Below are 23,167 nucleotides of genomic sequence, written 5' to 3' on the forward strand. Positions count from 1 at the left end.
CAATTCCAGCAGAATCTGTTGTGCCCTGCAATAATTTAGTTTTACACCTGAGCCCCATCTAGGCAAGATCAATCACCAGTCACTGAACAAAATACCAAAGTCTCTCACTCTCTATATATATACATTGCAATTCATTTGGATCAATTTTTTTTAATTTTTATATTATTATTTTTTAAATAACACATGTTCATTGCAGATAATTCAGAAAGCATACAGAAGCAAAAAGAAAATGAAATCATTCATATTTCCCTTCTACTTCTCAGGGATTTTGTGAACATTATGCTCTTTAATTTTTCAGTTCTCCCTCTGTGTGTGTGTGTGTGTGTGTGTGTGCGTGTGTGTGTGTGTGTAATATTGTAGAGAGTGAGCATTAGAATACCTTGTCCACGTTACTCACTTTAGTAACCACAAGAACCTATTTATCTCCATCATGAAGGCCATATCTGGTCTCTGTCTTAGAAAGTTTTGGGCTTAGAATTCTATTTTGAGCTCTTGATCTTTGTTGCTTCTCATGTCCCATAAATGTTACTGACTTTCTTGCCTGGATTCTGACCACCTTATTTCTAACCTCTCTCTAGGCTTCTAGTTAACGTTTTGTTTCAACCTGTGAGACCTGTCAAGCTTGCCTTACCCCCCTGGACATCTGGCCCTCTTTTGGTATCACCCTCTGCCTCTGTTCCACCCTTTCCTCTGGTCTCCAAACTTCCAACCCCTCTGGGGCTTCCTGCCTACGTTCTCTTTCATTCCATTTGGACATCTTTGTCTCTTGCTAGATCACCTAGCATTGCTATTTTCTTTATTGGACCTTCCCAAATCCGTCTTCCTAACATTCTGATGACATCCCTGTTGATCTATCATACCCCTCCACTAAAAGAAACCCACTTCTGACTCTTGATATGTCTAGATAGTTTATTAAGGACTCTGTGCATTCAGCAATTGAAGCCTAAGAAGATTTCCTACTCCTGTCTTTCTGAGCTCAAAATGATATCATTTTTGTAGAACAGTATTTTAAAGCAGTTACCTGAACATTCAATTATGCTAAACTTTATGCAGTTGTAAAACAAGCATAATTTTTATTCTTGGAAAGCAAAGCACAGATGCACATGTTCATCCCAAATAGGAATGACTGCTGAATAATTAACAAGTTCAGGGAGTTGTGATAATATCCTTCAATGTCAATGATGTTACAACAACTCACTGGACTTAGAAATAAAATAATTTTCAATAAGGCACTCTCAACCTTGTTCTGACATTGACCCCCTGGTCCTCTTATCCTGAATTCATGCCCCAGCTGCTTCCCCAACTCCAACACTAACAATTACCATTGTGGGAGAAGTTTGCATTTTTGCATTTTATCACTATATAAACTTACCCATGACTATCTGTAAGCTTTTATTGCTTTCTCCTGGCTGAATATTGCTACTTTAAACTCACAAGATAAAGTTGCGAAAAATCTAGAAAGTGCAAAATTTGGACCTCTCAAAAGTTCTGATTTTGTCTCTGATCCTTAACTGCTCTGTTAACATTATTCAGAATGCCCAAAGCAGTAATCAAGGAAAAGTAAACAAGGCAGGAGACTTTCAAGTGAAAGGCAAAAGGTACAGGCAGGCAGACCGACAGAGCACTAGCCATAACCCCTCTTCCTGTTTAAGGAATCCCTCCAGCAATGCTCTCCCCTCTCATACATCAAATCTTCTCTCCCTAATGGGTCATTTCCATCACCCTGCAACTTGAAATGTAGAGTGATGATTCCAACTTCCATTCTCCCTGTAACAACACTCCACTTTCAAAACAAATCCCCAACACACACACACACACACACACACACACACACACACACACACTCCGGTTAAAACTGTTCAGTGCACATCTAGCTAGTTGTAAGATAAAAAGAGTCAGGAGAGGATATGAAGATTTATTCTACGTTGCTATCCTTCTCTTCTTGATGACAAAATATACAATAAGTTGGGAAATCATACTAAGGAAAAAGAGTGAAAACCATATGTGAAATACCTCCCTTCCTACTGTAATCCCAAGGGGAGGGTGGGTGTCTGAAAACATCTCCCCATAAGTATAGGGGTGATTTTGGATGGAGGGGACTGCCAACCACTTCTTTGGTGAGCAGGAGACCCAGGAGGATGCCAGGAGGGCCTGGGAAATGGGTCAGCAGGGAGAAGGAGAAGGAACAAGGTAAGGCAGGGTTAGTCAAGCATCACTTCTGGTTTCCTAAGCAGCAAGTCTGAGGAAGTGAGGATTTCCAGTTTTTTTGTTAACTTACAGTAGTCACTTGAAAGTATCTGGTGAGATGATTGAGATTGTTAGCCCCCAAAAAGACCAGCCAAAAGAATGAAGAGCTCTCTCCAGGCATCCTCGTGAGAGTGACATGATCTGTAAACCCTGTTTGGCAATCCCTGATGCACTGCCCTGATGCCCAGGGAACACAGGGCAACCTGGAAGTCCAACTACTTCCTTAAGATGTTGGCAATCCCCTCCATCCAAAATCACCCCTACACTTATGGGGAGATGCTTTCAGGCACCCACCCTTCCCTTGGGATTACAGTAGGAAGTAGGAAGGGAGGTATTTCACATATGGTTTTCACTCTTTTTCCTTAGTATGATTTCCCAACTTATTGTATATTTTGTCATCAAGAAGAGAAGGATAGCAACGTAGACTAAATCTTCATATCCTCTCCTGACTCTTTTTATCTTAAGGAAGTAGTTGGACTTCCAGGTCATTCTGTGTTCCCTAGGCATCAGGGCAGTGCATCAGGGATTGCCAAGCAGGGTTTAAAGATCATGTCACTCTCACGAGGATGCCTGGAGAGAGCTCTTCATTCTTTTGTGGGGCGCCTGTGTGGCTCAGTCGGTTGAGCATCAGACTTCAGCTCAGGTCATGATCTCACACTCCGTGAGTTCAAGCCCTGCGTCGGGCTCCATGCTGACAGCTCAGAGCCTGGAGCCTGCTTTGGATTCTGTGTCTCCCTCTCTCTCTGCCCCTCCCCTGCTCCTGCTCTGTCTCTCTCTGTCTCAAAAATAAATTAAAAAAAAAAACATTTAAAAAAAAAAGCTAATCTAACTTTTGGATGATTATCCAAAATGCTTCATTGTGGGAGCAGACTAGGTGGGCTCCAAGCAGATGCAGCGGATCCACACGTGCCTCTGCGGGAGGGCTGTTGTGTTGATGGGCAAGAACACCATGATGCACAAGGCCATCTCAGGGCATCTGGAGAACAACTCAGCTCTGGAGAAACTGTTGCCTCACATCCAGGGGGATGTGGGCTTTGTAAGATCCAAGGATGATCCAAGAAGATCAGAGATATGCTGCTGGCCAATAAGGTGCCAGCACCTACGGGAAAGAGCAAAAGGGAAGCATTGCTGCCTCCTCGGGATTCCCTGCAATATGCTACAAAAGGCACTAGCTGGACACAGAAGATGACATACATGACACACAAAGGAGCCAATGTTGGATGTCATCCATATCTAGACACTCAACTATGGACATCAATAGCTGGACTGCATTGGCATCTGGGAGAAATGAGACTGAGGGAGTGAACCAACCTCCATGCTGCCACACCATATACTATCCACATAAGCAAACTCCCTGTCTCCCCTCCACAGCCAGCTAATGGAACCTTGAGCCCAGTGAAACAGAAGTAGGACTGTAAGCAGGGGAAAGAGAAGACCAGAGAGTGAGCAGGGGCAGCTGAGAAAATAATACACAAACCTGACTGAATATTTACACAAAAGAAACATTTAAAATGCAGTTGACTAGAATACATAAAGGTGACAAGGTTGTTTTCCACTGCCAAGTGAGAACAGTGGCTTAAAAAGGAATGAAGTTCTATTAAGGAAATAAAACTTTGGGTTTTTTTCTCCCCACCTAATTTGTAATCATTTGTGTAACTTCTGATGTCATATATCCACAGAAATCAGAAGGAAGAGAGCTGAGCCATTAAGAAGATGACTGAGAAATTAGATAATGAAGAAGATGAAATCACAATGACCATATCAGGCCGAGGGAATTAGCCCAATTTAAGATGAATTTTCTAGGTCCTTAGGTGAGGCCAAGAGCATGCTTTTATTTTTTCCTAGGGAAGTATACCTTTACACAGGAACACAGACTTCCAGAATATGATAAAAGGACAAGGAGGGTTTGATGCCTGCTTCCAACGTCTCAAATCCAATGGGAAAGAAAGGGAGTACCTCTAGCCTAAGAGGGGAGATAAATCTTTCTCAACACTCTAGGGAGGACATAATGATGGTTGAGAAGTCAAGATGGGGGAGTAGGTGCAGCATGGCAGCCTCAGGTTCTCAGGAAACTGAATTTTTCATTGCCAGTCCAGCCAAAGGGCAGTCTTTCCATCAGCGGAACCCGGCAGATACAATGCAGCAGCACTGGTCAAGTATGCATCTTACCGTCCAATGCTGCTCAGAGAGAGAACATCAAGCCTCTCTTGCCATAAGGCAGCTGAGTTTAGTGTGACTTAGGAGGAGCGGCCAGGCAAACAGGGGGCATCCTAGACACACTGCGGGAAACCAGCTCCCCTAAGCAGATTGGGGATGGTCAGGCAGGCAGAAGCTAAAGTTTCTTAAGACATGGGGGATTGAGGGAGCTTTTAAAATGCAGGACTACAAAAAGTTGGATCAGGTCATGATCTCACAGTTCATGAGTTTGAGCCCTGCGTCAGGCTCACTGCTGTCAGGGCAGAGCCCTCTTTGGATCCTCTGTCTCCTTCTCTCTCTGCCCCTCTCCCGTTCCCACTCTCTCAAAAATAAATAAACATTTATTAAATAAATAAATAAATAAATAAATAAATAAATAAAATGTAAGACTCAAAGCCTATCATACTACCTTGCTTCAAAAATCAAAGTGAATTTTTTTAAGTAACTTGTACCAGCTGACTTTATATTTAGGGCCTCTGGGTTTCTATTACAATGTAGAGAATGATCTGGAAGTTAAAAAAATAATAATAATCTCAAGTCTTTTTTTTTCATGTTTATTTACTTATTTTGAGAGAGAGAGACAGAGACAGAGAGACAGAGAGCAAGCAGGGAAGGGGCAGAGAGAGAGGGAGATAGAAAATCCCAAGCAGGCTCCATGCTATCAGTGCAGAACCCGACACGGGATTCAAACTTACCAATGGTGAGATCATGACCTGAGCCGAAACATAGAGTCGGACACTTAACTGACTGAGCCACCCGGCGCCCCATCAATTCCTAATAGAACTTGCTTAGAAGGGCATCAGCCCCATGGAGATTTTCTTTTTAGACCAAGACTCCCTGCACTCTCTGCTCAATTTTTTAATGCTTCTTTACTGCATATTACAAAACTGTATCATAGTATGAAAGTACTGTTGAGGAAATGAGGCTCTTTGTGCCAATAGATATTTACATACAGAAGTGAAACATTTTAAAATTTCTTCTAATTTATTTATAAAGATATTTCTGCCACTAATAAACCCAGTGTATACATCAAAATTCAAATGATAACATTTAGCCAAGTGTGTGGTCTGAACAAAGAAAGAAGCTCTAGAGATACTGAGAAGCCAAACAAATATCAGCATGAGGAATCTTAATATTTGTATTTTTTGTATGACTCCCCACTACAGTTACAAAAGGGTTGAAAGATAACAAATTACTGAATCCTATTTTAAAATGACTTAGAATCTTAATCTTCATTGTAACTTGCCAAAATTTCTAAGAAGATATTTAACTACACTCCCACTTGGCCTCATTAAATTTCATATAAATGTGTTTACCATCACAATTATAACTTTGAAAATATTGCCTTACAAATATTTTATCAACAAGAAGTACTAGCACTCCCCCACCCACTGACTATGAGAGAGAACAAAACTGTCTTCCTCAAGTTGGATAGAAGAAAATTTTCCTTATATACCCACAAGTTTTGACATGTGGGGAATTTATCTTGAGTCATTCTGAATGGGAGCTTCTAAATTCTGAGAAGCCTGTGAAGGATGGTAGTTCCTCCTGAGCTTTTAGTATTGAAACCCAGCCTGTTATTTTGTGATACAAATCTTCATAATCTATAGATGATTCAGCTAATATATATGGAAAAGCTACAGAGATACTGGATTAAAAAAGATGTTTGTTAGAAATTGGATTTCCTCCTATAGTTAAGAACTTTAAAATATGATACCATCCTACTTTCCAACACACATGTAAAACCATCAGTAATTGTCTTTCTTATCTCAGTTTGCATTTCAGGATTTAAAAGGACTTGAACTCCTCATGGTGTTAACTTACATGAAAATGAGAAAGGGGCATTATGACTTCTTTTAAGAGATAATACCTGTCTCTGCTCTACACCGAAATCTTTGAGCCATATTTCAAAGACTAAGTCAATGGTACATAAATATATGAATAGTCTTATGGCTGTAAATCGCTTTCTACCTCTAGAATCTTAAAAAAAAGAAAGAAAGAAAGAAACATAATGATAATGGTTCAGAGGAAAATAAAATGTATGCCTGTTGAAGTGTTTTTTTTTAAATCATTTCCAGGAATAACTGGCAAAATAATGCCTCTAAATGTTTAAACCAAATTAAATTGCCTACAAATGATCGGAAATCATGGTTGCCATGGTTTCTGGTGCCCAGAATATGGTGTATGGACTAAATAGTGCCTCGCAGCAAAAATGCCTGTGTATTAAGTACAAGCCACAAAAAAACTAATTATAGTGTTCTCAGGCATTTGAAATCTTTTAAAAATAACAATAATAATGATTAATAATAATTTTTTTAACTGTCAGCTGATCCTACCTGCTAGTGTGACAGCAATCACTTTTCCCTGTTCTCAGTTGTCAGGCTTATCCCTGCACTACAACCCAAACCCTCCACAGATGTCAGGAGAGAACAAAATGGCCTTGTGATTATGATGAAGAAAGTCACACGCAGCCTCTGGTCCTACAGGTATTTTTTTTTTAAGTTTAATATTTATGTATTCTGTATACCCAATGTGGGGCTAGAACTCACAACCTCAAGATCAAAACTCACATGCTCCACCAACCAAGCCAGTCAAGTGCCCCCTTACAGGTATTCTTCATGCTCAATGAGAAGCTTTGGGTTTGTTAAAAGTTGTTTAAAGTTACTTTCCCAAAAAATCTAAAACTTTATGATGCAATTAATTTTTGTTCCAGTTTTTGTTTTCACTAAAGCATATCTCTGTTTTCTCTTCCATTATTTCCTCCATCCCACTCCAATATGGAGCTTCTGTAGACTTCAAATCAGTCAGTGGATCAGTCAACATTTATTGAGCAATACTATGTCAGACACTATTCAGACACAGAGGTTACAAAGATAAATTAAGACATAATCTCTTCCTTTACAAAAGAGGTTGGCTTGTCAGTCCCTTGTTTACACTGACAAACAGTTATTTCTAATATCATGTAGTAAAGCTATGGTGAAAATATGGACCATATAGCATGCACAGAAGAGAACACCCTGGGGAATCAGGAAGAGCCAGGCATCTCCGTAGGGTTTACCCTTGAGTGACATGACAGTCAGAAGTGGGAATTAGCCAAGTGCCAGGGGAGCAGGAGAGAATTCTACTTAGAAGGAGAACAGAAGTCTTGACTTTGTGCATCCAAGGAATTATAACACTAAATGTCACAACAGAGCACAGTACGTCAGGTGAGGGGTAGCAAGAAATTAATTTGCAGCAATATGGGCAAAGAGCCTAGATCTTTATGTGTTAGCTGAGTTTAGGAGTGTGGACTTTATTCTGGAGGTAATACGGAATCACTGAATGTCTTTTAAGTAGTAGAGTCATGTGGTCTGATATGTCTTTTGGATAGATGTCTTTGGAGGACGGATTTGAGAGAAACAAAAATAAAACCAGAGAGGCCATTTGGGAAGCTATTTGTAATGGTTGATTTTATGTGTCAACTTGACTAGGCCATAAAGTGCCCAGAGAGTTGGTCAAATGGTTTTCTGGGTGTTTCTGTGAGGGCGTTTCAGGGTAAAAGTAACATTTAAATTGGTAGACTTGAGGAAAGCAGATTATTTCCATATTGTGTGAGGGCTTCATCAGTCAGTTGAAGGCCTGAAGAGGATAAAAAGGCCAATCCTTCCTTGAGCAGGAGAGAATTCTCCAGCCTACTTCCTTTGAACTTTATCTGCAACATTGCTTCATCCTACTTGACTGCCTCTGAACTAAAATATTGGCTCTTCCTACGTCTCCCATACCACCAGATATTGGGCTTACCAGCCTCTATAATGGCATAAGCCAATTCTTTATAATAAATCCATCTACCTACCTAGCTAGCTATCCATCCATCTTCTATTGGAGATATATAGGTACAGATGTACTTTATGTATATAAAATTCTATTTCTGTGGAGAACGCAAATACACTCTTGTTGTGGCTGAGAACCAAATAATGGGGACTCAAACTGGAGTAGTGATAATAAAGCTGGAAGTGAAAATGATTTAAGAAGGAAAATCAGTGGTACTAGAGATAAAAATGTGGAGGTTTTATAGGAGGACAGAAGTCAAGGACATTACTAACAGAGGTAAAGAAGGAGGTGAGAACCCAGGCAGGTACAAGTAGTTAGTATGAAACATGTTAAGTTTGAGCACCAGAGTTGGATATATGATTCCAGAGCTCAAATGAGTTTTGAGGCCAGAAATGCAGATTTGGAAGGCATTCTCTATCATTTAGAACTACACACAAGACTAAGATCACCCAGAGAAAGGATGAGCAAAGAGAAAAGCAGTGAGCCAGAGGCGTAACTTTGGAAAACACCCGTATTTAATGGATGGGCAAAGAAATTAGACCACAGAGAGTCTTATAAGAGAAATGTCAAGAACTGTGAAGACTCAGATTTTATCTAACTTGCAAACTAACATGTTAGCCTGCCACAGTTTCATGGGTGCTGGCAGAAGACAATGAGACTCCTAGGGTCAGCGATAAAGGACTTTATTACTGACAACAGCAGCAATAGACAGAATTAACAGCATGTTCTTGCACTGGTCCCCCCAGTACCAATTCCCACAGTGTGGTGCTATACTACACTTCTTTCTCCCCTAAGAAAAAGGTTGAAGAAAGGAAAGGGCCTGATCGAGTTGTGAAAAAAAGTCATTATAGACAGTGAAGCTAGAAAAACTGACAAAGGGAATAAGCGCACTCCAAGATGACCAGAGTCACTTCCTTCCACATACCAAAGCCATGACGTGCACCAAGCAAAGCGGTGACCTGTCAAACTATCAGTGGCTCTAGATCATTGAGAACAAACCAAAATCAAACCGTTATGGGAAGACATCCTACATTTAGTTATAGCAACATCAAGGAATGGTGATAAATCTTAACCAGGAAAATTAAAACTCTTATTTCCCTACAAATCAAATTATTTTCCCCACACTGAGATATCACCTCACGCCAGTCAGAGTGGCTAAAATGAACAAATCAGGAGACTATAGATGCTGGCAAGGATGTGGAGAAACGGGAACGCTCCTGGACTGTTGGTGGGAATGCAAACTGGTGCAGCCGCTCTGGAAAACAGTGTGGAGGTTCCTCACAAAATTAAAAATAGTTCTACCCTATGACCCAGCAATAGCACTGATAGGAATTTACCCAAGGGATACAGGAGTGCTGATGCATAGGGGCACTTGTACCCCAACGTTTATAGCAGCACTCTCAACAATAGCCAAATTATGGAAAGAGCCTAAATGTCCATCAATTGATGAATGGATAAAGAAGTTGTTGGGGGCACCTGGGTGGCTCAATCGGTTAAGCATCCGACTTCAGCCCAATCATGATTTCACAGTCCATGAGTTCGAGCCCCATGTCAGGTTCTCTGGCGACAGCTCAGAGCATGGAGCCTGCTTCAGATTCTGTGTCTCCCTCTCTCTCTGCCCCTCCCCCACTCGTACTCCATCTCTCTCAAAAATAAAAAACATTAAAAAAAAGTTGTGGTTTATATATACAATGGAATACTACTTGGCAATGAGAAAGAATGAAATCTGGCCTTTTGTAACAACGTGGGTGGAACTGGAGGGTGTTATGCTAAGTGAAGTAGGGCACACAGAGAAAAACAGATACCATGTTTTCACTCTTATGTGGATCCTGAGAAACTTAACAGAAGACCATAGGGGAGGGGAAGGGGGAAAAAAAGTTACAGAGAGGGAAGAAAGCAAACCATAAGAGACTCTTAAAAACTGAGAATAAACTGAGGGTGGATGGGGGGTGGGAGGGAGGGGAAAGTGGGTGATGGGCATTGGGGAGGGCACCTGTTGGGATGAGCACTGGGTGTTATATGGAAACCAATTTGACAATAAATTTCATATAAAAAAAAACCTCTTATTTCCCTCACTTATAACTCACAGTATTCCCAAGCTCAAGTTCAACAATATATTCTCATCATGGACAAAACAAACAAAGGATCAAATCTCTGTTGAGGAAAGCTAGTCATCAGGTATTTTGAGTTCAGTGGTGCGAATCACTGCTCTGTGAAGAACTGGCATAATCTTTCTTAGGCAAGTGGTTCTCTGGAAAAGTACTTACAAACTTGTTTGGGAGTTTCAAGCATGCTTTAACCCCGTAAGTACCTTTAATTACCTGAGCATATGTGTTTTATGGTTCACTAAGGAAGTTATAATCTCTGGACACTGGTTTATAAATTTGGGGCACCTCAAAGACCTTACTTTGTTGCAAAATAGGGCACCTCCATGGAGATCTAAACAGTTTTTTAAAAAACAGATGCCTAGGAGAAACAGAATCTAATTGTGAGTATATATAAAATATGTATACTCCATTTATTTGTACATATGTATTTTTAATTATGTGAATTGCATTTATATCTTTTCAACAATGTAATAGTTATTAAGACAGAAAAATCACTCAAATACCATTTGGATCAGTTGTTATACAAACATGTGGTATATAAAGAAATAACTCATATTTTCATAACTCTTGTGAAAGAATGTAACCAGCCACACAAATCAATTTTAACAGTAGTTCCAACACCCGACACTTCAATTATGGGATTTTTACACGCATACAAGTCTCCCATGATCCTTTTATGCCTATGCTTCATAATGGATTTATCCATCTCTCAAAACCTAGATCAGGATCCACCTGCCCTAACATCACACCCCACTCATCATTCCCACCCTAAGAGGGCTTGTCACTCTCTCCAGGAATGATCATAAGTCTGTCTATCATTGTTCTTACAATACTGTATGGTCATTTATTTGTTCAAGCATTTGTCTTCCCAACAGTCTTTCTAGCAGGCTGGGACTCTTATTATATAACTCTGAATGCAGAATCATTTTCAAACTTAATAATGCAAGTAAAGAAATTCCAGTGAAAAGGAGTTCTGACATGACAAAAAACAAAAAACAACAACAAAAAATGCTTTTAATGAGGTTTTTTCCTCCAATCATCATCATTGTTCCCTCTTATCTTGCCTCACTTTAAAATCTGTTTTTTGGGGGGGCGCCTGGGTGGCTCAGTGGGTTGAGCGGCCGACTTCAGCTCAGGTCACGATCTCGCGGTCCGTGAGTTCGAGCCCATCGTGCTCTGTGCTGACCACTCAGAGCCTGGAGCTTGTTTCCGATTCTGTGTCTCCCTCTCTCTCTGACCCTCCCCCGTTCATGCTCTGTCTCTCTCTGTCTCAAAAATAAATAAACGTTAAAAAAAATTTTTTTTTTAATCTGTTTTTTTTTGGGGGGGGGGCGCACCTGGGTGGCTCAGTTGGTTAAGCATCCGACTTCGGCTAAGGTCATGATCTCGCGGTCCATGAGTTCGAGCCCCGCATCAGGCTCTGTGCTGACCGCTCAGAGCCTGGAGCCTGTTTCAGATTCTGTGTCTCCCTCTCTCTCTGACCCATTCATGCTCTGTCTCTCTCTCTCTCAAAAATAAATAAACGTTAAAAAAAAGAAAAGAAAAACTAAATCTGTTTTTTTTTGCTCATTTGTTTGGGATGGCATATCCCATAAATGCAAGCAAACAAGCATTAGATACTACAACCATATGCCAAGAAAAATAGATTAGAAGCTCAGGAATGGGTCCATTCACTTTGAAAATATGGTGAGACCATCAGTTAATTCAGTAGGACAGGTTGCTGCACATTCTGGGCCACAGAATTGGTAGCCAATCCAGACCTCCCAGAAGCAGGTAGGGAGGCCTCCTGTGTTTGTCTCAATGTGATTTCAGAAGCTTTGAAAAAAGACTGGAAAACCCAACAACCCACTGAATCACAAGTAAGAGGCTGATAGTCTGGAGGCAAAGGCAGAAAAGTCTTAGAAGTAATTAAGGTCTTTGTCAAAAAAGAAAAAAATAACTTATTGAATTTTTACTATCATTTCTTACAAGTCATTCAATTCCCATTAATACATATCAATTCTTACTAAACATTCTGTTAGATGCATATTGGCTTACCTGTTAATAAGTAACTGAGTGTTAAAATGTAGAACAAGACTGGGGAACCTGGGGATCAGGTCACAATCTCACAGGTTCGTGAGTCTGAGCCCTGCTGTCAGCACAGAGCCCACTTCAGATCCTCTGTGCCCCTCTCTCTCTGCCCCTCCCCATCTCATGCTCTCTCTCTCTTTCTCAAAAATAAACATTTTAAAAACTGTTAAAGGAGCGTCTGGGTGACTCAGTCAGTTAAGCATCTGATTGTGCCTCAGATCATGATCTTACGGTCATGAATTCGAACCCTGCTTACAGTGAGTTCGAGTCCCACCTTCGGGTGAGCCTCGCTTCTCTAGAGCTCTCCCTCTTCCTCTCTGCCCCTCATGGGATTCTCCCTTTCTCTCTGCCCCTCGCTCGCTTGTACCCTCTCTCTCTTGAAAAACAAATAAAATAAATTAAAATTTTAAATTAAAAAAATTTTTAATTGTAAAACAAGACTTCATACATAAAACAAAATAACAGTATCAGGCAGTAACTAATCAATGCTAAAACTGAACAGACTGAATATACTATATGGGATGACCACATGTCCAGAACAATCCAGGATTGTTCTGGTTTATGTCTTTTGTCCGTTCGTATGATAAATTATATGGTCCAGTGTCATTCACAAGCAAGGATCTTCCCCCTTTAAAGTAATAATATGCATTGTTAGTTCTTTACTAGGATAGAAGGAAAAGTAAGCCATCATTTTTTGCCTCTGGAAATGACACCTAGTAATCTGACATCATAGAAACTTTCCTGGGTTTTGTTTTCTGTCTGTTGATCTGTCGTTAGAATCTGGTGACTGATGACTAACTACTTTGGTTTTGTAAATACAGTTCAATCTTTTGAAGTAGTCGGTGATATTCATGTCAATATTCATGTCTCACACTTTAAAAAAAGACAAAAAAGTACCTTGAGGCAAAAAGTAGAAATGAAAACAAGGGAATTTTACTGTGTAGTTTAGTCTTTTCTGTAATGTTTTAATTTTTTCCCATGTCAATGTACTGTCTTTATGGTAAAAGTAATAATGTTTGCGGTTTTTTTGTTGTGTGACTATATTACCTTTAATATAAATATTAAAATTTAATAATAAATTTAATAGAAATTTAAATTAATTTAATAGAAAATTTAAATTAATTTAATGGAAATATTTCTATAATATAAATATTTAAAAAGCAAAGACAGAGTAAGGAATATAATCCATATAAATGTCGACTTGCTTTTAACATCTCTTTCAAATAAGAAAGCCAAAATCTAGACAAGACTGTCTAAAATGACTAACACATTTGGGACAAATTTTTAAAGGCCCTGACAAGCCCATAGTCATAACATGTGCAAGGCAACATGTGCGGCTGCAGTGGAAACGCTTTTATAGACTCTGTTTGTTGTTGTTTTATCTTCACTTTAAAACTCTCAGGAAAGCAGGGGGAGGGATTAAAGGTTCATAATAAATTTTTCAAGCCTGGGCAGTGAAGAAAAACTCCACATTGTTATGAGGTGTTAAATAAATTGAATTGGCTAAACTTTCTGCCCCATTGTCGTGATGGCCTTTACACTTCTCACAATGTGGAGACAATTAGGTGTTAGCCTGGCTTGGAAAGATAAATGTCCAGCTTCCAGACAACAGTGCTGATTGAGCATGTGTTCTGGGGGCCACAAAATTATTGTTCTAATCAGTTCTGGCTTTCATGTTTGCCCAAATGCATATCAGTAAAAATAAAGAAGGGAAACAGATAGAAAGTGATGGCAAAACTTAATTCCAAATACAAATATTTTTATTTTCTCCTTCATTATTGAAGTTTTTCTTCAGGGATAGTCATAAAAGGCCCCCAGAGGCAGTAAAGAACTGATACAGCTATTTACAAATATTACTAAGAAGCCAATCTTCTATGCATTTTAGGTGCAGACTCAAAATGGATACATAATGGATACATAATTTTAGCGCAAAATCATTTACCTATTTTTGCTATATAAGTTGGTTGACCCAAGTGGGCTTCTCCCCTGCGCATTATATACTCTCCTTATCACCTTATAACTTTATGCATTATGGAGAAGTTGACAGTAATAACTAAAGCAGGAGTCATCTTTTATGCTTGGGATCTTTGCAATTCCATCAAAGTCAGTTTGTTAAAGGCAAAACACCATTGACATTCTCATGGGATGGATCCTAAGACCTTTGAAAATCTGCAAATCTGTGAATACCACTATAGAATAAAGTTTCTCTACTGCTAAAAAAAAAAAAAGAGAGATTAGAACAATTTAAGCACCCTGAAACTTTTATTTTTGTTGGGAAGCAGGACTTCTTTGGATGTTTTTTCCATCATCAATACATTTCCAGTCAAATTTTTTTCCACAAAGGATTAAGTTCTTTAAGTGGCTATTTGGTGTGTTATCTTGTTTATTAAAAATAGTAGAAATCACAAAATCAATCAAGTAAATTCCAAATTGGTTATTGGAGAAGACCAATAAATAGACAAACTTTGGTAAGTTTAAATAAAAAGAAAACACAAATAACATTAAAACAGGACCAAGAAAGAGAATATAAGATGTATATAAAGAATATTATTTTTTATTTCAGGATAATATAGTACAATTTTATACTGGCAAATTTTAAAATCTAGGTATAAGTGACCACCTAGGAAAATATAAATTAACAAAATTAACTCAAGAAGTCTTATTAAACTTAGATCAATAAATATAAAAGAAATTTTTTTAAGTAGTAAAAGATCTGTCCTATAGTAAGGATGCTAGACCAAGATGGTTTAATAAGAAAGTGTTACCAAGCTCTCAAGGAACAAATAATTTATATTTCATGTGAACCAATTAGCATTTTTCCCAGGAATACAAGAATGGTCAACATAGAAAATCTAGACAGAAATCTACTGATGCAAATTACTACATTAAGAGATTAAAGGGAAAAAATAACAGTTTTATAAAGTGTTTGATAAATTTAACATTAATTCTCAATTTTTAAAATATCTTACTGAGCAAGGAATAGAAGGAAATTGCTTAAATTTGATAAATGAGCTATATCAGCAACCAATGGAAAACGTCACACTGAATGATGAAATTTAAGAAACATTCACATTAAAGTTGTTCTGCTATTGTTCTACATTGTTCAGTTTAACCTTCCCAAGGTTAATGATTTGTCATGAGTCTTTGTTTTTAACAGTTAAAGCACTTTATATGATTGAAGGTATACAGTCTAAATCCATAAGATCACGGAGAAACTAATTAGAAAATTCAAACAAATAAACTTTCAAAAGAAATATTCAAAATTTAGTATCTAAATCTTTTGAAAATTATTTTTTGTAAACCTGCTGAAGAAGCTGTATGTACTCTAAATATAATTCTCTGCTATAAAGTCATTTCAAAATTAAAGAAAACACATTTCCCTACATATATTGATTGACAAGGGTAGGAGTCAAATGATAATCAGTACAGTAAGAGGCATTTTAATGGCTCAAGTTCTATAGCAGCTCAGGTTAACTACAACATAAATTCATCTCAACAGACCTAATTCAGGGGAAATGGCTTTACAGTAAGTGAATGGATCGTAAGCTCCACAGGCACTATGCTTTCCAAAGAATGGTTTTCACGGCTAACATTTCATTGCTGACTGCATTTATTTTAATAAAAGTCTGTGACTTGTGTACAAGTAGGAGAGCATTTTTTTCAGTACATCAATTTCATCTGCTTTGGGATCTAGACTAAAGGCTATAGATTAGAAGAAAGACAATTGGAACATTCTGGGTCTTTGTGACACAGCATCTCTGAAATAAGTGTTACAAAAAGAAATACGCAACAACATAAATATGGTACTATTGGGTTATAACCTAAACTATAAAATAAATATCAAGGAATTAATACTAACATAAATAAATTACCGAATTAATAAATGAGAAGGGAAAAGACAAACCTACCACACAGAACAATTTCAAATAATTTATATAGATACTCCACCCTCAGGGAGGTAAAGCCTAATTCCCACCCCACAAGTTTAGGCTACAGACAGTGACTTCCTTGCAATGAGTACCCTAAAAAAAGGTCGGGGGGGGAAGCAGGGGTGACTTTACAATGGAAAAACCTGATAAACACTACTTTAGCCAAGTGACCAAGGTCAACATTAACAGTGATAAGTCATGTTAATACTATGTACCCTTGATACAGTGTGATGAGAACGGTACTTTACTTCTGTGGTCTTCCTTCCAAAAACCTATAATCCCAGTCTAATCATAAGAAAAACATCAGATAAATTCCAACTGAGAGGCATTTAAAAAATACCTGACCTGTACTCCTCAAAACTATCAAGATCATCAAAAACTAAGGAAAGCTTGTGAAAGGATTATAGCTATGAGAAGCCTAAGGACATGTGATGTCTAAATGTAATGTGGTATCCCGAACAGGATCCTAAATTAGAAAAAGGACATTAGGGACAAATGGAGGAAATCTGATAAAAGTAAGAACTTTAGTTAATAATAACGTATCAACACTGGTTCACAAATTGTGACAAATGTGCCATACTAATATAGAATGCTAATGGCAAAGCCAACTAGGTGGGAGGTAATGGGAACTCTGTACTTTCTTTACAGTTTTCTGTAAATCTGAAATATGCAAGAAGCTTATTTAAAAACAACATAAAAAGGAAATACAGACAAGTGACCTATCTTCTTTAATGTTCATTTCTCTGACAGCACACAGCATATGAAATGATAAAGTAGAGACTTGACCCTCACAAGTTTAATATTCATTAGATACATGATTAATAAATTAGCTGAGTATAGAATTTTAAATTTTTTTTTTCAACATTTATTTATTTTTGGGACAGAGAGAGAGACAGAGCATGAACGGGGGAGGGGCAGAGAGAGAGGGAGACACAGAATCGGAAGCAGGCTCCAGGCTCCGAGCCATCAGCCCAGAGCCTGACGCGGGGCTCGAACTCACGGACCGCGAGATCGTGACCTGGCTGAAGTCGGACGCTTAACCGACTGCGCCACCCAGGCGCCCCTAGAATTTTAAATTGGAGATCATTTTCTATCAAAGTTTTGAAGACCCTTCTCCACTGTCTTCTAGCTTCCACACTGTTGTGATACTGACGTCATTCTAATTTCTAAATCTCTTAACACTCTATAAATTACAAAGTGCTCTTACTGTCCTTGCTGTCCTGAGATACCATGATGGTGTGCCATTTTGCAAGGAACTATAATGTGTCTTTCAACTAAAAAATTCACTCCCTTATATTCTGGGTAATTTTTGTATATTATTTTGTTGATTACCTCCCCTCCATTTTCTCTGTTCTATCTAGAACTGTTTTGTATTTTCGATTTTCTGACCTATTGACATAATTTTATCTTATTTCTCTCATTTTCCATCTTTTCTCTCATTTTCATCCATTTCTCTCATTTTTTTCTTCTCCACTTTCTGAGAAATACATTCAGCTTGATATTTCCACCATTGAGTTTTCCTGAATTTTTTTTTGTTTTTTTCATTGTTTTTACTGTTCTTTAAAAAGAAATAGCTATTCCATTATTGCTTCCTGTGTTATATCTTCTATTCTCTGACATTTTAATTGATAGGTTTTAAAAAGTGACCTTATCTCTGAATAGTCTGATGTTTTTTTGTGTCTCTCAATCTTTCATGCAAGACACTTTCCTCTGATGCCTGGTAATTGTACATTCCTGCACATATTTAAGAGTGAAATGTTAAAAAATTATTAGAAACTGGAGTATTATTCAGACTTTAAAAAGGAGGAAATCTTGTCACATGCTACAACATGGATGAACCCTAAGGACATCATGTTAAGTGAAATAAGCCAGTCACCAAAAAAATAATACTGTATGATTCCACTTCTAAGAAGTGTCTAAAGTAGTTAGACCCACAGGGGCAGAACAATGATGGTTGCCGGAGTCGTTCATAGGATATATTCAGTTTTGCAAGGTGAAAAAGTTCTGGGAATATATTGCACAACATCTGTGTGAATATTAATGGTGCAGAGCTACATACTTAAAATAGTTGAGATGGGAAATTTTGTGTTTTTTACAATTAATTTTTTTTAATTTTTAAATGTTGATTAGAAGCTCTGAGCACAGGTGGGTGGGGGCTAGTTTGCATGGGCTTCAGTACTTTAAATTTTTTTTTAAATGTTTATTTTTTGAGAGACAGAGCGCGAGCAGGGGAGGGGCAAAGAGAAAGGGAGACACAGAATCCGAAGCAGGCTCCAGGCTCCGAGCTGTCCACACAGAGCTCCATGTGGGGCTCAAACCCACAAACTGTGAGATCATGACCTAAACCTAAAGTCAGATGCTTAACCAACTGAGCCACCCAGGCGCCTCACAAGGGCTTCAGTTCTGATGAAGTGAACCATTTCAGTAAAGAATCCCTAATGTTGAGGGGCACCTCGTTGGCTCAACTGGTTGAGGGTCTGACTTCAGCTCAGGTCATGAGCTCACAGTTTGTGGATTCGAACCCCGCCTCGGGCTCTGTGCTGACAGCTCAGAGCCTGGATCCTGGTTTGGATTCTGTGTCCCCCTCTCTCTCGGCCCCTCCCCTGCTCATGCTTGTGTCTCTCTCTCCCCCCTCTCCCTCCCTCTCTCTCTCTCTCTCTCTCTCAAAAATAGACATTTAAAAAATTTTTTAAAAATAAAAGAATCACTGATGTTGTCATTAGATCTTTCCTCTTAGACAGCCTTGGGCTGCTTAGATCCCCAGAGAACATCACCCAAATTCCTCACCTACAGGTTAAGGACCTGGCTGCCAGCTTTCTGTGAGGTGTGTGGGGAAACAGAGTCTGTGACTTCGCTATTTAGTATGCAAACTTTAACTCTTTCCGAAGCTTTCAGTATAGCCCCTGTCCTCAAATGTGCTTGGGATCCTCCGTGACTTTATGCATCACCTTCTCCAGAGAATGTATATTCAGTTTTCCAGGATGTGAAAGAAGTGGGTCACTGTACAGCGCTGTGGAGTTGGATGTGGATCTGGGGAGCCTACCCCTTCAGAATCAGACCGCCCACCTTGAATTTACACAGCTCTGAGCTCTAAGTCTTGAGCCTTGATGATTCAACAGGGTAAATCAATTTGTTACTCAACTTTGTTGACCGCCAGTTTGGGATTCAGTTATCTTAAGTCTGCTTAGTCAATTATCTCTTTTCCATCTACTTATCACTTTCCCAAATTTTGTTGTTCCTCTCTTGCTCTCTTGTCCTCATGTATTTATGTCTTTTAAAAAACTACTGTTGGGGCACCTGGGTGGCTCAGTCGATTAAGCATCCAACTTTGGCTCAGGCCATGATCTCCCACTTTGTGAGTTCCAGCCCCATGCCGGGCTTTGTGCTGACAGCTCAGAGCCTGGAACCTGCTTCTAATTCTGTGTCTCCCTCTCTCCCTGCCCATCCCCTGCTCATGCTCTGTCTCTCTCTCTCTCAAAAATAAATAAATATTTTTTAAAAAATTAATAAGCAAAATTTAAAACCTACTATTGTTTTTAAAAGGTTTGGGGTTTGACAAAAGAGCGGTAGCTGTTGCACATACTCAATCCACCATCTTTACCCACAGAAAGTGGTTTGTTTTCCAGTCTCAGATTCAGTTTCTTGTGTCAGAGATGATGCAGTAGAAAAAGTAGGAGATGTAGGTAAACCTGAAATTTAGATTTAAACTTTGGGTCTGGCACTTTCTTGGTGTGCAACTGTAAGTTCACTAAATTTTCTCATTCACAGTTTTTCTTAAAAATAAAGGTGCTGGGGTGCCTGGGTGGCTCAGTCGGTGGAGTGTCCAACTTCGGCTCAGGTCATGATCTTACGGCTCGTGAGTTCAAGCCCCGAGTCGGGCTCTGTGCTGACAGCTCAGAGCCTGGAGCCTGCTTCATATTCTGGGTCTCTCTCTCTCTCTCTCTGCCCTCTCCCATTCATGCTGTCTCTGTCTGTCTCTCAAAAATAAATAAACATTAAAAAATAATAATAATAAAGGTGCTAAGACATGGGATTATTCTGAGGATAATGTGAAAAAAAAACATGAAAGCCATATGTAAAATAATATATGGAAAGCTTATGTGAAACAAAAGACTTGCTTAATAAGTACTAATTCCCCTTCCTTGTCCAGATGAGTTGTTCAATTTACCCTCCACTATCAACTGTAACATTCTAGTAATAACCTCAATGTGAGCTTAGTTTCTATTATCATGCCTCAAATCACTTACTAGCCATCCTCTCCTGGCCGTCTTTGTCAACCTGAGATCCTCCCTCTGATTAGGACATTTAGTCTCAGCTAGGTACAATGTCATTTACTTGGAATAAGTGCAATTTTTAATTTTTTTACATTTTTATTAAAATCAATGCATTATTTTTTAGTCTTTAATCAAATATAGTTTTACCTTATTGTGACACTAATATTTCCAAAATTTCCCTTAAAAAGTAAAATGGGTTTATGTTCCATATCAAGATCTGGAAGACAATGTCAAACTTTAACCATTTGAGCCCTTGGATTTTGTTCATTTCCTTGGAGGTGGAGCCCAGCTGGTTACTGTCCTCCCTGTAATTACATTTTCTCCCAACCACACAGTGATAACGTACCAAAACCATCTGAAGCAAAAACATGGCCAATGTTTAACAATGAACTAGAACTAAGCATCGCTTCCTACAGAGACAATCAAGAGATTTAAAAAACAGTGGCTTAGAGGTGCACCTAAGTGGCTTAGTCGGCTAAGGGTCCAACAGTTGATTTCGGCTCAGGTCATGATCTAACAGTTCGTGAGACGGAGCCCTGAGTTGGGCTCTGTGCTGACAGTGCGGAGTCTGCTTAGGATTCCTTCTCTCCTTCTCTCTCTGCTTCCCCCTCTTTCTCTCTCTCTCGGAATAAATAGACTTAAAAAAAACAGTGGCTTAGAAACTTTATTAATTAAATTCACAAGCATTTTTTGAGTACCTATTATGTTCCATGAATATCCTAGGTACTTGGAATGCACAGTTCAAAAAAGCAGATTTAGGGGCGCCTGGGTGGCTCAGTCGGTTGGGCGTCTGACTTTGGCTCAAGTCATGATCTCACACTCCGTGAGTTCGAGCCTCGTGTCGGGCTCTGTGCTGACAGCTCAGAGCCTGGAGCCTGCTTCAGATTCTGTGTCTCCCTCTCTCTGACCCTCCCTCGTTCATGCTCTGTCTTTCTCTGTCTCAAAAATAAATAAACATTAAAAAAATTTTTTTAAAAAGCAGATTTAAGTAAAGAATTCTTGGGGCGCCTGGGTGGCTCAGTCAGTTAAGCGTCTGACTTCAGCTCAGGTCATGGTCTCACCGTTTGTGAGTTCAAGTTCAAGCTGCTGACAGCTCAGAGCCTAGAGCCTGCTTTGGATTCTGTGTCTCCCTCTCTCTCTGCCCCTCCCCCACTCTCACTCTGTCTCTCTGTCGTTCTCTCTCTCTCAAAAATAAACATTTAAAAATAATAATAAATAATAATTCTTGTCCTCATAAAGCTTATATTCTAGAGGAGGAGACAGACAATAAACATAATTAATAAGCAAATCATTAAGTGTATTTTTGGGGGGTGCCCGGGTAGCTCAGTCGTTTGAGTGTCCAACTCTTGATTTCAGTTATGATCCCAGGGTCATGGGACTGAACCCCACATCAGGCTCTGCACTGAGCAAGGAGCCTGCTTAAGTTTCTCTCTCTCTCTCTCTCTCTCTCTCTCTCTCTCTCTCTCTCTCTCTCTTTCTCCCACTCTGCACCTCCCCCATGCTCTCTCTCTTTCTCTCTCAAATAAAAAAATTTTTAAATAAATAAAGTCAGTATTTTTTTCAATAGAGCAGAGAAAGGAGGATCAGAAGAATGATTAGAAGGATGAATGCAATTTAAATAGATTGAACATCTCTAATGTACTCTAGGGATCACCGCTGAATCAGATACAATTTTTTGTTATAAAAGAAACCAACTCTAAACAGAAGATTAACATATTAAGTGGATATCAGAGAACACATAAATTTGACAGTAAGATTGGAGAAACAAGCTGGAAAAAAAAATCAAGAATCAGGAAAGCTCCCAGGCAAAGGGAAATAAACAGCATTCTCATCACAATACTATCACTGGAATGAATAATCTCCTACCATCTTGTAACCTTTCTGCATCACTCCAATCAATAACGGAAATTCCACAAGAATCTGATTAATTCAGCTGGAGTCACCTCCTAGGGGGTAGACAATCCCCTAAAGGCAGAAAATTTCTAGGGGGAGAGATAATTCTTCAAAAGGAAATAAGCTATATACTGTAAGATTCCAGCTCTGTGACATTCTGGAAAAGGTAGAACTATGGAGACAGTAAAAAGACTCGTGGTTGCCAGGGGTTGGAGGGAGGGAGGAAGAATAGGTGGAGCACAGATCTTTAGGGCAGTGAAAAAACTCCGTATGATACCCTAATGATGGAGACATGTCCAAACCTAAGCGTGAACCATAATGTAAACTAGGGACTTTGGGTGACTAGAATGCATCAATATAGGTTCATCAATTGTAACAAATGTACCACTCTGGTGGAGATGGTGATGAGGGAGGCTCTGCGTGCGTGGAGGCAAGGTGTATGTGGTATATGAGAAGTCTCTGTATTTTCCCCTTACTTCTGCTGTGAATCTAAAACTGCTCTAAAAAATTGATTTTAAAAAAAGACAACAAAAAAGGAATTAGTGTGCTTATGCTCATGTAGGGGGAACGAGTGACGGGCTACTGAAACACAATACAAGTCCACTCTCACAAATGCCAGTCCAGAATTTCTCCATAGAAG

The sequence above is a fragment of the Prionailurus bengalensis genome, chromosome C1 (assembly GCF_016509475.1).
Source record: "Prionailurus bengalensis isolate Pbe53 chromosome C1, Fcat_Pben_1.1_paternal_pri, whole genome shotgun sequence".
In the NCBI taxonomy this organism is placed as follows: domain Eukaryota; kingdom Metazoa; phylum Chordata; class Mammalia; order Carnivora; family Felidae; genus Prionailurus; species Prionailurus bengalensis.